This window comes from Macaca thibetana, chromosome 14 (genome assembly GCF_024542745.1).
Source record: "Macaca thibetana thibetana isolate TM-01 chromosome 14, ASM2454274v1, whole genome shotgun sequence".
In the NCBI taxonomy this organism is placed as follows: Eukaryota; Metazoa; Chordata; class Mammalia; order Primates; family Cercopithecidae; genus Macaca; species Macaca thibetana.
Genome location: NC_065591.1, coordinates 9,888,682 through 9,908,878, shown reverse-complemented (window position 1 = coordinate 9,908,878; position 20,197 = coordinate 9,888,682). Strand labels below are relative to the sequence as shown.

The 20,197-nt window shown below is 50.5% G+C and overlaps 1 protein-coding gene across 5 annotated transcripts in view; it reads right to left on the bottom strand.

Moving 5' to 3' along the window:
* The window catches only part of TRMT112 (tRNA methyltransferase activator subunit 11-2), a 347,607-nt gene that overhangs the window by 133,518 nt on the left and 193,892 nt on the right, over nt 1–20,197 (bottom strand). Inside the window, exon 1 of one of the 5 annotated variants that reach the window (XM_050757368.1) lies at nt 18,619–18,622. The exons of the other annotated variants lie outside the window; for them this stretch is intronic. The gene's annotated coding sequence lies outside the window, so the exon portion shown is untranslated. Of the gene's footprint in view, nt 1–18,618; nt 18,623–20,197 lie in introns of those variants that run through there. 5 annotated transcript variants of the gene reach the window in all.

Here is a 20,197-nt window from a genome sequence, read left to right as displayed (position 1 = left end):
CAGTTCCTTTTCAGTATTTCCTTTCATTTTGTTTTAGATTTATCTTTCTATAAATAGCATGACTGGAATGAAACATGTATTGAGGTACAACTCTAGCACAGTGTGCAAAATGCATCACTCTTAAGAGGATAACTTGATTGTGGGTGACCACACCCCTGCCCATGCAGCCAACACCGGCATCAGGGCCTAGGACATGCCTCGCCCCCGGGCAGGCCCCTCATGCCCCTCCCAGAGGGAAGCTTCATTCTGACTTCTATTGCCATAGTGTGTTCTACTGTCTGTTCCGGAACTTCATCGCCACCGAATCCCACAGGATGTGCTCTTTCGTGTCTGCCTATTTTCTTCTACTGTTAGTGAGATTCCTCTGTATTACTGTGTGTAGCAGTAGTTTGCTCTTTTTTTCCTGGTTCTGTAGTAGTCCATTGCATGAATATATCATTATGTATCCGTTCCACCATTGATGGATGTTTGGGTGGTTTCTAGTTTGGGGCTATATTAAGTAACACTGCTATGAACATTCTTGTACATGTCTTTTGGTGGGAAATATGCACTCATTTCTCTTGGATATTTGCCTAGGAGTGGAACTGCTGGATCATAGGGTGGACGTATATCTAGCTTTAGTAGATAGACAGAGAAAATGGTTTTCCAAAGTAGTTGTATATAATGGGATTTTCTCTATACATCCCTCCCTCCCTCTCTTCTTCCCTCCTTCCCTCCCTCCCTTCCTTCTTTTCTCCTTCCCTCCCTTTCTTTCTTTCCTTCCTTCTTTCTTCCCCAATTCAAACTTGCAAGTTAAAAGGGGAATTTAACCCATTCACATTTATTGTGACAATTGATATATTTGTTTTTATCCTTTTAATCTTATTTTATGGTTACTATTTGTAACAGAAATCACCCAGTGGAAGCAGACAGAGATTCATCCAGGAATTGGGTGCTCACACAATGCTTAGAACAGCTGGAGGAGGCGGTGTGGCGCTGAGCTTTCAGGAGTGACTGATTGCCACCTCAGAACTGGCCTGAAAGGGAATCACTATTTCTGGCACAGCTGGGAACCTGGGGACTCAGCCCACCACCGTCCTAGAGGCTGTCCCAGGGCCACACCATCCCTGCTGGACCAGGAATCAGAATGCAGCTGCCACAACCATGGGCTCCAGGACTGCATGGCTTAACCCAGCAGATGAAACTGGATGCTGCCTCTGTCCTGGGACCTTGGGTCCTCACCACCCTCCACATTTGCATCTTTTAAATAATCTTATTTAAACCTCAAATTCTCTCTTACTATCCAAGTTAACTATTAAAACTACCCAACCTCCTAAGGTTTCACTTGGCTGCTCTGCCCACACCACCTCAAAAGAGAAGCCTAGAACTTTTACTTCCTTTCCCTCACTCCCTTGCTGCTGCCCCCAACTCGACCTCTGAGTTTTGCAGATGCACTGAGAATGTTTAGTTCCAGTTTCAGCCCATTTATTATTATATTTTCTCTTCTTTTTGTTTTTTGAGATGGAGTCTTGCTCTGTTGCCCAGGCTGGAGTGCAGTGGTGCAATCTCAGCTCACTGCAACCTCTACCTCCTGCGTTCAAGAGATTCTCCTGCATCAGCATCCTGAGTAGCTGGGATTACAGGCGCCTGCCACCATGCCCGGCTAAGTTTTATATTTTTGGTAGAGACGGGGTTTTGTCATGTTGGCCGGGCTAGTCTTGAACTCCAGACCTCAGGTGACCCACTCATCTGGGCCTCCCAGAGTGTTGGGATTACAGGCATGAGCCACCGCACCTGGCCATACATTTTGTCCTATAGTATGTTTCCTGCCTTTCAATCATCCCTCTTTTAATTACATGATATTTCTCAGGCCCATTGTCATCCATGGAAATGTAACTCAAACACGCTTTGGTGTTGGCTGCTATTTCTCGTGTTCTGTCTTCCACTCTTTTGAGACTTTTGTTCCAATTTGATTTTCAACTTGTTAGAGGGTTTTCTGGTCTGCTTCCCTTGGTTTCTTTTCCTGGTCTGCTGCCTTTTCTCACTAGTTGGCAAACTGGTTCTCTCCCTTCTCACTTCCAGGGATGCAAATGAGGAGCCTGCCTCTCTGTTGTCGCAGGGCCCTTTCTGGCTGGAAGCTCCGAAGGCTTCTCTTTATCCTGGAGCTCAGACGTCTCGCCAGGTGTGTATTTTTTATTCATCGCTGCTGCCTGGAGTCCTTTCAGATCACAAGATTCACGTCTCTCTTCTACTCTATTATTTCTTAAATTACTATATCTCCTTTTGTTCCTTTCTCTTCTTTTAGAAACACTATTCCTTACAATTTAGGGTCTAGATCTGATTCTTCAGCCTCTTACCTTTTGATTCTTGCCTTCGTTTCTCTGTGTTTGTGTCTGATGTCATGAGCGAGCTCTTCCATCTGATCTGCCAGAATGCAGCTTTTGTTCTCTAGCAGATCTTTCCTCCCTTCATGCCCTGGATTGATTTTTTAATTCTGGAAATCATGTGTGTGCCGAGCTCTCGGAAGCCTTCTTGCTGTGTGTTGTGTGCAGAGGAGGCCCTGGTCTGGCCAGGTGGTTCCTTTTCCTGCCTGCCCAAAGCAACGATTTCCTTGGCTTCTATGCAGGTGGAGTGACAGAAGCCTGACAGCTGGCTCAAACCCGCAGGGAGTAGAAGACATGGGCAGGGGGCAATCCACCGGGCCACACTGGGACCCTTCACTGAGATGTGCCTGGGGAGGGCCATTTGTACTCTCAGGTTGTAGCTGCAGGAGCAGAAGGCTGGTGGCAAAAGCTATATGGACCCCAAAGAAGCCACGACCCCAATACCCGTGTCAGATGTGGCCAAGTTGGTGGATGCAGAAAGAGCCAGTGGGGTGCAGAGAGCCAAGAAAAGTTTTGCATAGAGAGGAAGATCAGAACCCAGTCAAGGAGTGGGTCCTTTATGTGGAAGGAAGAGCCAAATGAATATGTGGTTACCAGAGGGGAACTGTGGCAAAGACAGTGCTCAGTGTCCACTAAATCGGACTCATTTATTTTTTCTTTTTTCTTCCTTCCTTCCTTTCTCTTTCTTTCTTTCTTTCTTTCTCTTTTCTTTCTTTCTTTCTTTCTTTCTTTCTTTCTTTCTTTCTTTCTTTCTTTCTTTCTTTCTTTCTTTCTTTCTTTCTTTCTTTCTTTCTTTCTTTCTTTCTTTCTTTCTTTCTTTCTTTCTTTCTTTCTTTTCTTTCTTTCTTTCTTTCTTTCTTTCTTCCTTCCTTCCTTCCTTCCTTCCTTCCTTCCTTCCTTCCTTCCTTCCTTTCTATCTTTCTTTCCCTTCCTCCCTCCCTCCCTTCCTCCCTTCTCCCCTTCCTCCTTTCCTCTCTCTTTCCTTCCTTCCTTCCTTCCTTCCTTCCTTCCTTCCTTCCTTCCTTCCTTCCTCCCTCCCTCCCTCCCTCCCTCCCTGCCTCCTTTCCTCTCTCCCTCCCTCTCTTCCATCCTTTCTTTCTTCTCTTTCTTTTCTTGTTTTTGGTTTTTTTGAGATAGGGTCTCACTGTGTCACCTAGGCTGGAGTGCAGTGGCATGATCTTGGTTCACTATGGCCTCGACCTCCTGGGCTCAAGCCATCCTCCCACCTCAGCCTCCTGAGAGGCTAGGACTACAGTTGTACTCCATCATGCCTGGCTAATCTTTTTTTTTTTTTTTTTAAATAGAAATGAGGTCTTGCTATGTTTCCCAGGTTGGTCTTGAACTCCTGGGTTCAAGTGATCCTCCTGCCTCGGCCACCCAAAATGTTGGGATTACAGGTGTGAGTCACTTTGCCCAGCTAAATCTGGTTCATTTTCTTCCTGACACAAACTACACTTCCCAGCTTCTCCTGTAGCTGGCTAGGTCCCTGTGGCCATGTGACCTGTTCTAGCCAATCAAATGTGAGCAGAAGGAACATGTGCTCCTTCCATGGCATTCCTATGTGCTGTGACCTGGAAGGCCACATGTTGAGGATGGCAGGGCTCCACGATGGAGGGATCTCAGGTTTCAAAGTCACTGCAATGCCAGAAAACTGCATGGGAGAAGCACCCAACCAAGGACATTCATATTGGACTTGCATGAGCAAGAGATGAACTTGTGTTAAATTACAGGTTTGGAGCATGCTTGTTATAGCAGCTAACCTATGCTGACTAATACAGAAGCCTTTCCTGCAAGTCCCCTGGCAGACCTGCCTAGCCAGCTCATTGATGGGAACTGGGTGCATGCTCCCTACTGAGTCACTGGCAGGTGGGATTGATATCCAAACCATATCAGGGTCTGCCAGCAGGAAGAAGGTAGGAATTGATTCAGGGTAGGCAACCACAAGCAGCTGCTATATTAGTGCAGCTGAACAGCTTTTTATATATTTATTGGCTAATTCCACACTTGTTTTGTCAATTGCCTCTTCATGTCCTGTGCCTGTTTGTCTGCCATGTTTGGGGTGTTCATTGACTTCTGCTATGGAAGCGGAAGATGCCAGGGGCCCACTTTTCCAGTCTCCCTTGCAGGCTGCAGGCCTACGATTGAGGATCGGCCATTCAGAGGCTCTTGCCTCAGAAATGGAATTGAAAGCTACTGGCCAGAGGTAGCAGAAGCCGTGCATACTTGATTCCAGAGACAGTGAAAGCAATGACAGCTGAGCCGTGGCAGCACCCAGGACACAGTAAAAAGGTGGCCATGGTGTCTTTACTGGACCAGCTGGAGCACAATTTCTGTTCCTGTCTGAGAGGTCTGCAAGCCTGGTTCTCCAGCCCAGCCAGAGAGTCTGTGGTGACACTTGATATTCATTCCTTTTCTGCTTAAGTTAACTAAGGTCAGTTTCTGTTGCTTGTGAGAAAAAACCGATCATATTAACCCTTCATCTGTATTATCTGTTACAAATCTTTTTTCCAGTTGTCAGTAGTCTTTCAACTATATATATATATAGTTGTATAGTTTTATATATATATTATATATACAATATATAATAGCTTTCTCAGAGAGAAGTTTGAGATTCTCATGCAGCCACATAGACCAACTATTTAGTTTCTAGTTTTCAGGTCATGTTTATTTTTTGATTTATTTATATTTATTTATTTATTTTTGAGACAGAGTCTTGTTTTTCTGCCTAGGCTGGAGTACAGTGGTGCAATCACGGCTCACTGCGACCTCCACCTCGTGGGTTGAAGTGATTCTCCTGCCTCAGCCTCCTGAGTAGGTGGGATTACAGACGCCCACCACCACACCTGGCTAATTTTTGTATTTTTAATAGAGATGGGGTTTCACCATGTTGGTTGGCCAGGCTGGTCTCGACTCTTTTTTTTAAATTTTTTTTATTTTTGAGACGGAGTCTCGCTCTGTCGCCCAGGCTGGAGTGCAGTGGCCGGATCTCAGCTCACTGCAAGCTCCGCCTCCCGGGTTCACGCCATTCTCCTGCCTCAGCCTCCCGAGTAGCTGGGACTACAGGTGCCCGCCACCTCGTCCGGCTAGTTTTTTGTATTTTTTTAGTAGAGACGGGGTTTCACCGTGCTAGCCAGGATGGTCTCGATCTCCTGACCTCATGATCCGCCCGTCTCGGCCTCCCAAAGTGCTGGGATTACAGGCTTGAGCCACCGCGCCTGGCCAGTCTCGACTCTTGACCTCAAGTGATCTGCCCACCTTGGCCTTCCAAAGTGCCCGGCCTCAGGTCATGTTTAAAAAGGCTTTCCTTAATCCAAGATTATACATAGATTCAATTAAATTTTAAAAATTTAAGTTGTTATTGGATTCAGATATTAATATTTAAATATTTGGTTTAAACATATACATAATTTAAAAAATTCAAACACTACCACTAGGCTTAAAATTATATAAATACAAAAGAATTCTCTGCTCCATTTCTCTGATTCCCGAAATGCAGCCACATAGACCAACCCCCTCATTAGGGGCACCCACTTTCAGTTTTTGAGTAGATGTTTCATCTTTCTCTTTCTTTTTTTTTTTTTTGGAGATGGAGTTTTGCTCTTGTTGCTCAGGCTGGAGTGCAATGGTGCGATCTCACTGCAACCTCCGCCTCCCAGGTTCAGGCGATTCTCCTGCCTCAGCCTCCTGAGTAGCTGAGACTACAGGCGCCCGCCACCATGCCTGGCTAGTTTTTGTATTTTTAGTAGAGATGGGGTTTCACCATATTGGTCAGGCTGGTCTTGAATTCCTGACCTCAGGTAATCCACCTGCCCCGGCCTCCCAAAGTTCTGGGATAACAGGCATGAGCCACTGTGCCTGGCCTCATCTTTTTCTTAAACCTCCATTTGTAAGTGAAATGGCTTCTACTCTTAATTCCTGATTTTCTTAACTTGCTGATCTCAGATTTGAGATCTCACTTGCTACCATGAAAAATGAGACTTTATTTTCTTACCATCCACACTTCTATTCTCTGTCACTGCTCAGCCTCTTTTAAATCTATGGGCTCCCTCTGTCTTGTCTTTTCTCTTTTCTTTTCTTTTCAATGGAGTCTTGCTCACTGCAACCTCTGCCTCCCGGGTTCAAGTGGTTCTCCTGCCTCAGCCTCCGGAGCAGCTGGGATTACAGGCGCACACCACCACATCCGGCTAATTTTTGTGTTTTTAGTAGAGAAGGAGTTTCACCATGTTGGCCAGGCTTGTCTGGAACTCCTGACCTCAAGTGATCTGCCCACCTCAGCCTCCCAAAATGCTGGGATTACAGGCGTGAGCCCCTGGACCCTGCCCATTTTCTTTTCTTTATAAAAGTTGAAATACACTAGCTGTATCTAGTTTCGGGATGCGCATGATAATTGGATACATTCATATAATCAAATCAGGGTAATTGGGATGTCCATCATCTTAAATGTTTATCTTTTCCTTGCACCAGGAGCATTAGGATTCTTCTTCTTTTTTTTTTTTTTGAGACAGAGTCTCACTCTGTCGCCCGGGCTGGAGTGCAGTGGCTGGATCTCAGCTCACTGCAAGCTCTGCCTCCTGGGCTTACGCCATTCTCCTGCCTCAGCCTCCCGAGTAGCTGGGACTACAGGCGCCCGCCACCTCGCCCGGCTAGTTTTTTTTGTATTTTTTAGTAGAGACGGGGTTTCACCGTGTTAGCCAGGATGGTCTCGAACTCCTGACCTCGTGATCCGCCCGTCTCGGCCTCCCAAAGTGCTGGGATTACAGGCTTGAGCCACCGAGGATTATTCTTTTCTAGCAATTTTGAGGTGTGCAATTGATTAATGTCACCCTACTGATCTATTGAACACCAGATGTTATTTCTTCTATCTAAGCATTTGTACCCATTCATCAGCCTTTCTTCATCCCCTCCTTTCGCCCTCCCTTTCCTGGCCTCTGGTAAGCAGGTTGCTGTTGCAAATTATGCATTGAAGAAACTGGTGCTTTGTCCTATGGCTGCCCGCGGTCTGGATTTTGCTGGTCACGTCCCCTTAGCTTTGTTGAGCAGGCTCCCCGGTCCCTGTATTTCTTGTAATTTGAGAGTTGGCAAACTTTTTCCGTAAAGAGCCAGAGAGTAAATATTTTAGGCTTTGTGGGCCGTAACAGTCTCTGTGGCAATTCCTCAACTCTGCTGTCACAGCGAGGCCGGAGCCAGAGACAACATGTAAACAGTGGAGCAGGGCTCCGTTCCCACAGCGCGGGATCTGGGTCCCAGTCTGCACAGCCCTGAGTCGAGGGTGGATCCGATCCAGGTCTGATGCAGCATTTCACTGGTGATGCTGCAGCCTTCCACACCGAGACACTCAACGCCCCATTGTTCCCAATTGCATTTTGACTCAAAAAATACAAAAAGAGGTCAAAACTGAAAGTGCAGTTTCCTCATGATCCCACCACATTTTGGGGAAGTGTATAAATTGAGAAGTGAAAGCTGTGTCTTCTGCCCCTTCCCCACGAGAGAGCTTCTATTAACAGCCAGGTCAGTTTCTTCCAGACTGTTAACATCCGTTTGAGCGCACATGTCTGCACTGCCTGGAGCCCGCTTGCTTCCTGCTCGGCAGGCGTGTCTGCTGTGGGAAGGCTGGAGTTCTGACCTTCCCCCTCCCACTCTGGGTGACAGGTGGCTCAGTTCTCTTTCCTGCCACGTTCAAGGCCAGGTGCAGGGAGGGGGTAAATGTCACTATGCCCCTGCCTGCCACTGTGGAGCAGGGAGATCCTCGCCCTTTTTCTGAATGTTTCCTTACCCCTTTCCTTGGAATGAAGCAAACACCAAGCCCAAATGGATTTTAAGTGACACTTTCCCAAGAGTCTGGAGAGGAGACAGAGACTGGACGTGGTGTGTCCTTCGTGTGCCGACTCACCTGCTTACCAGGGCAGGGGCAGGCTGGGGTGGGTCTCATGCGTCCCAGAAGCACCCTGGCTCCTCGCTGTCCCATGCCTCTCCCTTTACGTCCTCTGCTGTCCAGCGCCTGGGCCCCGGCCCTCCCTGGGACACCACCCTGCCCTGCCCCAGTCCCGGCTCCCCAGTCCCTTTCAGGGACTCGCCCCTGGCACCCACTAGATGGCGCTCCCGGCCATTCAGCTCCCCCTGCCTCGCTCTGGGTGGTGCCGGGTGTCGGGAGCGCTGGCCTCTGCTCTGCTGATTTGCAGGTGGGAGTGCAGGGTGAGCCCAGTGCAGGGGATAGGAGGCGGGGGAGTGGAGAGCTGGAGTCAGGCGCCGCTCACGCTGGGATGAAGGGGTGTTAACCTCAGACTCTGGGTCCCTTTGGGCCGAAGTCATAAGAAAACAGGGGCAGCGAGTCCGGCGTCCCGAGGAGCCTTGCCAAGCTGGGCATGGAGAACGGGCCTCCTGGATGGCCACCCGCCCAGCTACCAAAGAGGCCGGAGAGCTGGAGCCGGGACTTGGAGTATCTTCTTCAGAGAGGCAGGAGGGCGGTCCGAACGTGCCCCCACCCCTGACCTCAAGCCCATGCGGAGAGGGCCAACAGAGCCTCTTGGAGGGCTGGATTTGCATCCCTGCAGCTTGGGGGACACGTCGTCGATGGTGACTGACACGCCCCAGAGATAGTGACATGGTGACTGATGAGTGACAGCCTGAGGGAGCTGAGCACAGCGTGGCTGGTCTGGCAGCTACTGTCGGTGTCGCGACCCCACCCCGCTTCCCGGGCTCCCTGCCTCCTTCCCTGGAGAAGCATCCTCAGCCAATGGAGCCACAACACCTGGTAGGTTCAGGGGAGGCCCACAGCCCACGGCTAACTGTACAAAAGGCTGTTCCCTCGCCTGCCTCTAGATGGCGATACCTCTTGGGTACAGTCAAAGCCCCAGGGCCCCCTGCAGATCTGCCAGAGCTGTATTTACCCTGGCACCACGCCTTTACCGAGCCCCTTCTCCTTCCCCGCCCCTCTGCCCTCACGTCCTGGGGGGCTTGTCTCGATGAGCCTTCTCCTAGTAAATCCCTGTCTTGGGCTCTGCTTTCAGACAGCTGAAGGCAGGGAGCACCAGGAGGGGCCGCAGGAAGCTGGCCCCAAAGACAGGATGCTGTGGGAGGATGCCCTGCTGGCCCCTGGTGACTGGAGTCCGTTGCAGGAGGCCCTTGGCACGAGGTGGCAGAGCAGCTGCTCAGGCCTCCGCCTGTGGTCACTTGGGACAGGACTCAGGTGAATGGGGATGCCCAGCTCGTGCAACATCACTGGTGTTGAGACAGATGGGAAAATAGCCGTGAGAAGGACGTGGAGTGGGGAGGCTGTCACTGAACACTACTGACACTTAGAAGAAGGAAAATGACAAGTTCAGGGCCAGGGATCACCAATTTAAAGCGAAGTCAGGATTCCTTGGCAGAATTTAAGGAAATGCTTCTCTTCTATAGTCAGGGGTCAGAGGGCAGAAGACAAGGTACAGGACTTCAGAGAAGGCCAAATTTCCAGCCCAGGGAAGTCCCTTCTCCAAAGTCAGGGCCCCGAGGGGGAGGGTGGGGTCCCTGATATCTGAGATGGACTATCTGGGGAGATACTCTTGAGACACTGAACCCCCAGATTCTCCTGTACCTTCTGGCCTGCAGAAGTGGCTCATTCCCTCTGTTGGAAGACAGAGGTCCTGTTACTTAAAGACCATGCGAAACTAAGGGAAGGTAGTTTACAAGACAAGGCATTCTTTCTCCAGCGTCTGTCCCCACCTCCCCTCCTGACCACCAGGTTCAAAGCTGGGATCAGATCTCAGCATGACCTGACCAAGGATGAGCTTCGCATGCCAGGGACCAAGAGGGATTAACAAGCAGAGGAGTGGCGGGAGCAAGCCAGCAGGGACCAGCCGGGTCTGGAGAATATTCCTAGATGTGGACTCTGAAGGTTCTGGATCAAGGGAGGCTGCATAGAAGCTGGAGACTGGATACTTAATTAGTACAGAAAGACTCCCTAACTCCTAAAAAGGGCCCTGGGAAAGATGATTCTGATATGTTGCTTGGGGGGTTCTTTTTTTTTTTTGAGACAGAATCTCTCTCTGTCACCCAGGCTGGAGTAAAGTGGTGCAATCTTGGCTCTACAACCTCCACCTCCCAGGTTCAAGTGATCCTCCTCTCTCAGCCTCCCGAGTACCTGGGATTACAAGCATGCACCACCATGCCCAGCTAATGCATTTTTTTTTTTAGTAGAGATGGGGTTTTGCCATGGTGGCCAGGCTGGTCTTGAACTCCTGACCTCAAGTGATCTGTCTGCCTCGGCCTCCCAAAGTGCTGGGATTACAGGTGTGAGCCACAGGGCCTGGCACTTGAGAGGGTTCTTGAAAGCTTGGAAGAAGTGATAGTGCATAGACGATGAAGTGGAGATGTCAAAACAGCCTTGGAGGAAGGTATGCAAAGTCTCAGAGAAGTGGACAAGCCAGAATGGCTCTTCTGTTGTAGGTTGTACAGGAGAACAGCACGACAAGAGTGACGCCATCTTAAAACCGCCATATGATGATGCATGTTTCACCCCCACATACCAGGGTGCTCTGCGGTAAGCTCTTTAAACAATGCCTGTACAATACATAACCCTTTGTAAAGATGCTTAGCTCACCCACTCCCCAAGTAGATATGAGTTTTGCAGTGAAGTCGGAGGCATGGCCACCTGCACGTGTTTTACCCTAAAAGCTTGCTACAGAAAAGTACTTTCTGCAGGGCAGATGTGGGGATCTACCGTTTTGTGGCTGCCCGGAACATCACTTCTGTTCCTAAGTCCCTATTAAATATTTCTTTACAAGAAACTGGATTTGTCAACCTCTTTCTTCAGCCTCTCAGTTCCCTTGGCCTTTGCAGGTAGATTTGCACACACCTGCTCACCACGGAACAGGGTGGAAAACCCACCCGCTGGCCAAGTTCTTTGGGAGGTTCCAGCTCTTTACCCAAATGATAAGGTCTGAGCTGTGAAGGAGACATGGGCGTTGCTGAGCAGCCCTGCGGGGGTTGTCCTCAGTGGCCTAGGCCTGGCAGGGGTGGGCTGCCATGGATCTGAGCTCTCCCATAGCCACAGGGATGGCTGGATTCCCGAGTAGCCCAGGTCAAAGGGCAACACTTAACTGTCTGTCACAAACCAGAGGATCAGAATGGACAGCAGGGTTGGGACAGCCTTGGGGGAGCCTGCCCTGCCCGGCCTATGGAAATGGCTCATAGGACATAGCGTTTCCAGGGGGAAGGTGTCTAGGCAGCCAGCAAGGGTTTTGTTCAACAAATAGAATGAAAAGCAACCAAGAATGGATGAACAGAAGGCCAAGGCCGGATGCCCCAACAGAAAGGAATGATCCCCTGCTGTTTCCAGACCTGAACTTGTTCTCAAAACCTGCCCCAGACTGGGTGGTTTAAACAATAGAAATGCATTGTCCTGGCTGGGCGCAGTGGCTCATGCTTGTAATCGCAGCACTTTGGGAAGCTGAGGCTGGTGGATCACAAGGTCAGGAGATCGAGACCATCCTGGCTTAACATGGTGAAAACCCATCTCTACTAAAAATACAAAAACAACAACAACAACAACAACAAAAAATTAGCCAGGAATGGTGGTGGGCACCTGTAGTCCCAGCTACTTGGGAGGCTGAGGCAGGAGAATGGCATGAACCCGGGAGGCAGAGCTTGCAGTGAGCCAAGATCGTGCCACTGCACTCCAGCCTGGGTGACAGAGCGAGACTCCGTCTAAAAAAAACAAAACAAAACAAAAAACAAACAAACAAAAAAAAAGAAATGCATTGTCCCACAGTTCTGGAGGCTGGGAGTCCAAAATCAAGGCATCAGTAGGGCTGGTTCCTTATGAGGGCCATGAGGGGTGTCTGCGCTGCCTCTCTTCTAGCTCCCTGGCAGTCTTGGAGGCGCTCCCTGGTTTAGAGATGCATTACCCTGAACTCTGCCTTCATCTTCCCATGATGTTCTGCCCATGTGCTTACTTGTTTCTGTATCCAAATTCTCTCCTTGCCCCACCCATTATTTTGTTTTTAAGACGGTCTTGCACTGTCTACACTCCAGAATGGAGTGCAGTGGCATGATCATGGCTTACTGTAGCCTTCACTTCATGGGCTCAAGCGATCCTTCCGTCTCAGCCTGCTGAGTAGCTGGACTATAGGTGTGCACCACCATGACAGCCTAATTTTAAAACAATTTTAGAGATGGGATCTTGCTGTATTGCCCAGGCTGGCCTCAAACTCCTGGCCTCAAGTGACCCTCCCACCTCCAATTTCCCCTTTTTATAAGGACACAGTCATAATGAATTAGGGCCTATCCTAATAACCTCATCTTAGCTTGATCATCTGCAAAGACTCTATTTGCAAATAAGGTCTCATTTACGGTCCTAGGGATCAGGATTTCCCCAGTACCAGGGGGAATGGTGGGGGCGTGATGCAACACATAACAGGGAACTTAGCCATTTTCTCCGGCAGCTGTACACTGGGGAGAGGGCATGGCTAGCTCTGCTCCTGTGGGAATCAGGTGGATGGAGTTAGAAAAGCAGGCGATTTATGGAGGTAGCACCTGTAACAGGTAAAGGAGGGAGCACAAGGGTGCTGGGGACTTTCAGGCTGTGAGGAGGGTCTGACACCTGTGAGAGGAGATGGGGAAGGAAGGAGGATTGGGTAGGAAAAGCCAGTGCAGCTTGGAGGGAGTCTGGCCAGCCCAGCAGAGGCTCTGGAACCAAGATCGCTCAAAGAGGAGTCCCATGTAGGGAAGGAATGCCAGAGCCTCCTACCCCTGCTGCAGGGAGTCACTGCTGGGAGCTGCCTGGGGCAGCATGACCTTGGCTTAAACACTGTCACCCATGGTGGAGGCTGTCAGCTCACTGCCCTGTGGCAAGGGGATGCTGTGTGGCATCTCCAGGGCTGCCACAAGGGGATTTCCCAGATCTTTCAGGGACTTTTGGATATAGGGTTCAGATTGACATTGACACCCAGGGACCCAAAGGCCATCATCATGTTAACCGTAAAGATGTAATAGGAACCAGGTAATAAATGGAGTCCTGGCCTAGGTCCATCTCACAATAGGCCTCCAGTGTGTCCAGAGACGTACCATGTGGTCATTCTCCAAGCTCCTGAATGTGTAAATGGAGTAGAAATTCCTGGCAAGTGGGAGAGCCTTCATGTTGGTTCCTTGACCTATAGCATGTGAGCTGCCTCATTAGGCCCAATGGAAGCCCCTGAAACTGCCTTTCTCCTCCATCCCCCTCCCCACTACCCCAGAGAGGACAACACAGTCAACATCGAATTTGTGGAGGAAGGATGGAGATTAGTGCCATCTTCAGAGACTTAAGAATGCAGAAGGGGCTGGGCGTGGTGGCTCACGCCTGTAATCCCAGCACTTTGGGAGGCCAAGGCGGGCGGATCACGAGGTCAGGAGATTGAGACTATCCTGGCTAACATGGTGAAACCCCGTCTCTACTAAAAATACAACAAACAAACAAACAAACAAAAAATTAGCTGGGCGTGGTGGTGGGCGCCTGTAGTCCCAGCTACTCGGGAGGCTGAGGCAGGAGAATGGCGTGAACCTGGGAGGTGGAGCTTGCAGTGAGCCGAGATCATGCCACTGCACTCCAGCCTGGGCGACAGAGCGAGACTCCACCTCAAAAAAAAAAAAAAAAGAATGCAGAAGGAGGGGTCTTTGTCATAACTCTATTGAATGCACAAGTGTGGCCCCTGCAAAAATCATATGCATTGATGCATTGTGGCATTGTGGAACCACAAATTTAACAGAGTGGTCTCCCCAAGCGTATCTTTTTTTTTTTTTTTTTCCAGAGACAGAATCTCGCTGTGTTGCCCAGGCTACTGGAGTGCAGCCGCACAATCCTGGCTCACTGCAGCCCTGACCTCCCGGGCTTAATAGATCCTCCTGCCTCAGCCTCCTGAGTAGCTGGGACTACAGGCGTATGCTACCATGCTTGGCTAATTTTTGTACTTTTTGTAGAGATGGGGTCTCCCTACTGAACTCCTGGGCTCAAATGATTCTCCTGCCTTGTCCTTGCAAATGAGGAGCATCTTCACTGGAGCTGGGTAAGGTCATCATGGATATATAGAATGCAGCTGTGTACATTCACAGCCTTACCCCAGGGCTACGGCAATTTTCCTGTTCTCTATCACAACATAGTCTGAAGGGACCCAGCCCATTGGGGCAGCCTCCAGGCCACCACATTGGTCAGTATGAGGAGCACCATCTTGTTAACCAGACCTACAGAGCAAGAAGCAGCAGGTTCCTTGGAAGCTTTGGTAGAATATGTGTGGGAGGAGGATGAGGGGTAAATGGGAAGGCTCAGGGGCTGCCATGCTGTGGGGGTTTCATGGGGCCAGTGGTCTGGCCATGCTGGGCTATCTCCTGCAAGGTAAAGGGTGGTTACTGCACCTGTCCTTCCTACCACGTGGAAGGAGGCGCGACTTCTGGCAGGACTCTTTGAGTTTGGAGGTGGCATACTCAGCACTTGGGGGTCCAGTTTTGGCCTGTTTCTTGAGGGACACAGAAGGCTGCTAGCTTGGAGCTGCAGTTCTATGAGCAACTGTGCTTGGGACACGTGACTCTGCAGGCCCCATGCTACACGGGGTGTCTGTAGTGGAGAGGGTCACCATGTGGTGTCCCTGGCAGGCCCCAATAGGAAAGCCACAGTGCAGACCCCGAGGGTGTTGGAACAACGCCATGCCATCTGCAGCAGAGAAGGGCTCTGGATGTGTCCCTAAGCACTGGGAGAAACTGAGCATCTGACCAGGGGACATCAAGTGATCAAGTGGACACAGCTTTTCACCATGAGCCGATGAGTCACCAAATCACAAGGCCAGGCATCCATCATGAGGTACAAGCGGTATATCAGGGATTGGGCTCCCAAAGTTCCCCAAGGCAGGAGCTTTGTGGTCCAGACCCCCTGCCTCTAGCCATGTGGCACCAAAGCCTCCCCTCAGCTCACATCCTGGAGGGTTTCCCTGTGACCTGCGGAGATAGGCTGCAGTCTCACCCTAGTGGACGTGTTCCCGTGAGCTGAATGCGGGTGGCTGCTGCACCACAGCCCTCCCAGGGTGGTCCTCAAAGACAGCGGCAGGCGGTCAGCAGTGCACCTGGTCATCTACCTTGTGTGAAGAGAGAAGTGGCTTGAGGAAAGAATGTACATGGGCTCATGGACAGTGGCTTAGCTAGTGAGTCAGGAGTCTAGAAGGAGCAAGACTGGAAGTTTAGGCCGGACTCGGTGGCTCACGCCTGTAATCCCAGCACTTTGGGAGGCGGAGGTGGGCAGATCACTGAGGTCAGGAGTTCAAGATCAGCATGGCCAACGTGGTGAAACCCCGTCTCTACTGAAAATACAAAAATTAGCTGGGTGTGGTGACACATGCCTGTAATCCCAGACACTTGGGAGGTGGAGGTTGCATTGAGCTGAGATTGCTCTACTGCACCCCAGGCTGGGCCACAGAGCAAGACTTCATCTCAAAACAACAACAACAACAACAAGATTGGAAGTTTAGGAACAAGAAGGGCTGGGGGAAAGGCATGCGTGTAAGCTGATAGGACGGGCGTGAAAGAAAACCTCGTACCCATTCAGCACTGCTCCCTATTCCCCACTGGCTCCACCCGGGCTCCATCAGTGGGCTGTCTGTCTCTGGATTTTCCTGTTCCGGTCATTGACTGGAGACTGCTCTGCAGGAGAAGCTCTCAGGAAGTGAGGGAAGCAGATCCGGGCTGACAGCATGGATCAGTTAAGGCCTTGGGGTCAGCGGCAGCAATGGGGCGCCTAGTCCTTCCCATGAGCCTGCCTTGTGGCCGTTTGTTTCCCCAGGGAGTGTTTCTGACCGTCCTGGAGAAGCTGGGCCTGCACGGAGTGGACTCCATGTGAGAAGCAAGCAGGTCTGAATGGTGCAAGGGGCGGGCTGTAGTGGACAGCCTGGTGCCTGGCCCAGACCCCTTCACCTGGCCAGGGCACAAGTCCATCCATCAGCAGCTGCGAGAGGGGCTGTTAGTGGCATGGAGTTTCCCGTCTTCTCCTTGACCTCAGCCAACGGAGCTACTGGGGTGTAAAGTCCCCTTCCCACTGCAGACAGGCCACAGCCAATGGCTGATGAATCAAGGGGACAAAAGACCAGCTCTGTTGCTTCAAGCTGGGACAGCCCTGCAGTGGGGTTTACTATCTAGAGCCTCCTCAGATCAGAACCTGAGACTCAACCTGAGGGCAGGTGCCTGCCTGGCCTGCACCCCCCTCATCTGCTTCCCTCACTTCCTGAGAGCTTCTCCTGCGGAGCAGTCTCCAGTCAATGACCGGAACAGGAAAATCCAGAGACAGAGAGCCCATTGACGGAGCCCGGGCGGAGCCGGTGGGGAATAGGGAGCAATGCTGAACGGGTATGAGGTTTTCTTTCAGGCAAGGAAAATGTTTTGGAACTTGATAGAGGTGGTGGCTTTACAACATCGTGAAGGTACTAAATGGCACGGAAACAGTACACTTTAAAATGGTTAATTTTATGTAACATGAATTTCACCCCAATTTAAAGAAATAGATGTAAGGAAAAAAAGAACCTCCGCCTTCATCCCCGGCAGCCACTGGCAGCTTCTTTCTTGCAGTGAGCTGAGCCTCGGCCTTCAGTGAGATGGAGAGTTGGATTATCACCTGGTCTCGGGTGTCATAATTACTGAACCAAGGCTGTTCTTGGATCTAGAAGTGAGGACATGACTTACATCGCCTGGGATCATGTGCCTGCCTGAGATTTATCTCAAGCGGGGGTAGGAGAAAGGAGCCCCACGGACTGACGACAAAGCAATATCACCCTGTCCTGCGCCTGGCCTGTCCTGCGCCTCCCCGTCCTGCGCCTCCCCGTCCTGCGCCTCGCCGGTCCTGCGCCTCGCCGGTCCTGCGCCTCACCGGTCCTGCGCCTGGCCTGTCCTGCCTGTCCTGCACCTCCCCCATCCTGCACCTCCCCGGTCCTGCGCCTCGCCGGTCCTGCGCCTGGCCTGTCCTGCGCCTGGCCTGTCCTGCGCCTCGCCTGTCCTGCGCCTCGCCTGTCCTGCGCCTGGCCTGTCCTGCGCCTCGCCTGTCCTGCGCCTGGCCTGTCCTGCGCCTGGCCTGTCCTGCGCCTCGCCTGTCCTGCGCCTGGCCTGTCCTGCGCCTCCCCGGTCCTGCGCCTCGCCTGTCCTGCGCCTCCCCTGTCCTGCGCCTCCCCGGTCCTGCGCCTGGCCTGTCCTGCGCCTCGCCTGTCCTGCGCCTCCCCTGTCCTGCGCCTCCCCTGTCCTGCGCCTCCCCTGTCCTGCGCCTCCCCTGTCCTGCGCCTCCCCGGTCCTGCGCCTGGCCTGTCCTGCGCCTGGCCTGTCCTGCGCCTGGCCTGTCCTGCGCCTCCCCTGTCCTGCGCCTCCCCTGTCCTGCGCCTGGCCTGTCCTGCGCCTGGCCTGTCCTGCGCCTCGCCTGTCCTGTGCCTCCCCTGTCCTGTCCTTCCTCAGGACTGGCCATGCTGAGGTGTCACTTTTCTTCCTAAAATCCTCTGCAGTGTTGGAGACAGCACCCCCAACCACCAGAAAGAAAGTAAACATAACGCTTACTTTCTCTCTTGTGAATACTAATCCTGGCTAAATTATTTCACTTCTTTTTAAACCCCTGGTTTTTGTGTTTGTTTGTTTGTTTGTTTTAACAAAGCTTTTCTTTATTAACTGAGAAGGATTTACCCCTCAGAATCCAGGCATCTCTCTCGGCCCCATGGAGAAGGGGGAGATGGGGTCGAATGTGTTGCGAGCTGAGCAGTAAGAAGGGAATCTCAGGAAATCCCACTGGCACTCAGACACTGGATCGACGTCACCCTCTCAAAGAGGCTCCCCCGGGCTCTCTGTCCCACCCTGCCCCGTGCTCCCACCCCTGTTCCATTTCCTGTATTTTCTCTGTAATGTGATGGCTCTAGGATGACCTCACTTGCTGACTTTTCTTCCACTGGAAGTTGACCCCATGAGTGCAGGGACCTCATTTTTCTTGCTTGCCAGAGCATCTGCCTCACTCCACAACCTCATCTGCCACACCGAGGTGCACAGGGAGTGTTTACTGCGCAAATGCACAGCGCTTTCTAGGTCAATAGATGTTTATCCACTCCTTGCCTTTAAAAAAAATTGTGGTAAAATGTATATAACGTAAAATTGACCATTTTAACCATTTATAAGTGCATAGTTTGGTGGCACTAGGTGCCATTGCTGTGCAACCATCTTCACCATCCATCCATCTCCAGCCCTTTTTCATCTTCCCAGATTGAAGCTCTGTGCCCGTTAAATGCTGACGGCCCATCCCCGACCCCAGCCCTGGGAACCTCTCTTCTGTTCTCTGACTCCCTGAACCTGACTGCTCCAGGTACCTCCTGTAAGCGGAATCACACAGTTCTTGCCCTTTTGTGACTGGCTTTCACTTAGCCTAGTGTTTTCAGGTTCAGCCATGTTGCAGCATATGTCAGAATTTCCTTCTCTTTTAGGGCTAAATAATATTCCCCTGTCTGTGTAGACCACATTTCACCATTTGCCTTTTAATGGCCGAGTAGTAGACCTTCATTTATTTATTTTGTTATTTTATTTTATTTTTTGAGACAGAGTCTCGTTCTGTTGCCCAGGCTGGAGTGCAGTGGCGCAATTCCCGCTCACTGCAGCCTCGACCTCCCCAGGCTCAGGTGATCCTCTCACTTCAGCCTTCTGAGTAGCTGGGAGTACAGGTGTGTGCCACCACACCTAGCTAATTTTTGTATTTTTTTGTAGAGACGGGATTTCACCATGTTGCCCAGGCTGATCTCGAACTCCTGAGCTCAAGCGATCATCTCACCTCAGCCTCCCAAAGTGCTGAGATTACAGGCATGAACCACCGCGCTCGGCCTACCTTCATTTAAGCTAAAATTCTTTACTGAGAGACATTTAGGTTTCCTTTTTTATTTTTCTATTTACTAACAAATTAGAAAAACAACCTTTAATTTTTTTATATACTCATGCTATTATTTCTGTGGGGGACATTTCTAAAAGTGAGATGGCTGAGTCCTGGGTGTAAGTAAGCACTTCAGACGTTTTTGAATATCATCAAATGGTTCTTCCAAAAGGTTACCCCAATTCCTGTTTGCAGCGAAAGAGTCTGAGTGTGTGTTCTTCCCCCGACGCTGTTTCCGTCTTCCAAAATTCTGCCAAGCTGGCAGATAAAATGTGATGATCTCATTGTTTTAATTTGCTTTTCCTTAAACATTATGGAGACAGAATCTATATTTTTTTGTTTCTTGGTCATTTATGTATTTTATTTTGGGGATTTTCTATTTCTGTCTTTTGTCCATTTTCCCATTTTTGTCTTATTTTCGTTCTCCCTAGGATGTTCCTACATTTTCTGGTCACGATCTTTTGCTGCAGATATCTATTCTGAATCGGCGGTTTGTTGTTTCCACTTTGTTGATGGTGTCTTATGTTGAACAGAAACACTCCATTCTAACCTAGTCACATTTATCAATCTTTTCTTTTATGATGCGCTTTTCATGCAGCATTTAAGAAATCCTTCCCCTATGCAGAGATCAAAAGCAGGTTTCTCCTGCACTTTCCACTTATAAATGTTTTACAGTTTTGCTTTTTAACTTTGGAAGCTTTATGGACATTGGTTTTGGCACAGTGCTGTCTACCCTGGGTTTCCCCAGGGGTTGATGCTGAGACAAGGATTTGGGTGGAAGAGGGGAAGGGAAAGAAGTCCAAGGAAGGGTACACTGATGAGCAGGCACCACTGGGAATGGTGGGGAGGTGGTGTAGGGCACACCTCACAACTGTCCCTCTGGAGGGGCCAGGAAGCTGTGGTATTATCCTTCAGCCTCTGCCCATCACCACCAGCACTACCAGACCCTACTCCTGGGACA